Source organism: Panthera pardus, unplaced genomic scaffold (genome assembly GCF_024362965.1).
Source record: "Panthera pardus isolate Hobbes unplaced genomic scaffold, ASM2436296v1 HiC_scaffold_17, whole genome shotgun sequence".
Lineage (NCBI taxonomy): Eukaryota > Metazoa > Chordata > Mammalia > Carnivora > Felidae > Panthera > Panthera pardus.
The window spans coordinates 38881651-38882883 of record NW_026526732.1 but is presented as its reverse complement, the minus strand read 5'-3'; the positions used below and the strand labels follow the sequence as shown (position 1 = coordinate 38882883).

At 39.5% G+C, this 1233-nt stretch overlaps 1 pseudogene; it reads right to left on the bottom strand.

The window, feature by feature from the left end:
• Window positions 1-399: 399 nt before the first annotated feature.
• Window positions 400-865, bottom strand: LOC128777768 (60S acidic ribosomal protein P1-like; annotated as a pseudogene).
• Between the last annotated feature and the right edge of the window lie 368 nt (window positions 866-1233).

The following is a 1233-nucleotide window of genomic DNA, read 5'->3' as shown; positions in this document are numbered from 1 at the left end:
CGGGTTTGTCTATTTCCCCTTTCAGTTTTGCAATTTTTCTTTCATGTTTTTTCAGGTTCTGCTGCTTAGAACATACATATTTAGGAGTGTTATGGCTTCTTAGGTAATTGACCCTTTTGATAATTTTGTAATACCACTTTTTGTTAATTTTCTTTGCTCCACAGTCTACTTTGTCTGATATTAATATAGGCACTCCAGCTTTCTTTTGATTAATGTTTGCACAATATATCTTTTTCCATTCTTGTACTTTAAGTTACCTGTATCATACCTAGATTTGAAGTGAGCTTCTTCTAGACAGCCCATAGTTGGATCATAATTTTTTGAATCCATTTTGCCATTCTCTGCCTTTTATGGTGAGTTGAAGCCATTTACATTTATTTATTTATTTATTTATTTATTTATAAGAGTTCAGCTTTTTATTGAACAGGTTAAAGAAGAGATTTAGTCAAAAGACTAAAGCCCACATCATCATCAGACTCCTCTGATTCTTCTTTCTTTGCTTCCACTTTCTTCTCCTCATTTGGGCAGCAGTGGTGGAGGGGGCAGGCCCAGCTGCTGGGACAGAACCACCAGCCCCCACCTTATGGACAAGGCTCCTGATGTTGACGATGTTGACCTGGGCCAGGGCCTTTGCAAACAAGCCTGGCCAGAAAGATTCAACATTTACACCCACTGCTTTAATGAGAGCATTGATCTTATCCTCCTTGACCGACACCTCATCATCCTGCATGGTGAGACCCGAGTAGATGCCCGCAAGCTCCCAGACAGAGGCGGAGGTGGGGAGATTGGGCGCTGCTGGATAAAGTGAAGCTTCCTCAGTCAGACCAAGCACTTTAGCAGCAGCTGAGGAAAGGGGCTGAGCCATTTACTTTCAAAGTAATTCACAATGTGTTAGAATTTACGTCTTCTGTTTGATTGTTTTCTATTAGTTCCCATTGCTATTTGTTTCATTTTCCCTTTCATGCATTTCTTGTTGGAGTATTTTCATGACAGTTGCTTGACAACCTTGTCATTTAACTCCAACCTCTGTGCGATCGTGGCATTGCATGTCTTTTCTCATTTGAGTTATGGTTTTTCTGGGACTTGGATTGATTCCTTAACATTTTGAGGATTGAGTTAGAAGAATCAGGTTTCTTTTTAAATCATATATTTTAGCAGGCAATCAACCCTGAACGTGTCTTGACTCCATTTTGTGGACTGTGGTTTGAATGTCAATTTAATTTCAAAAGCTTT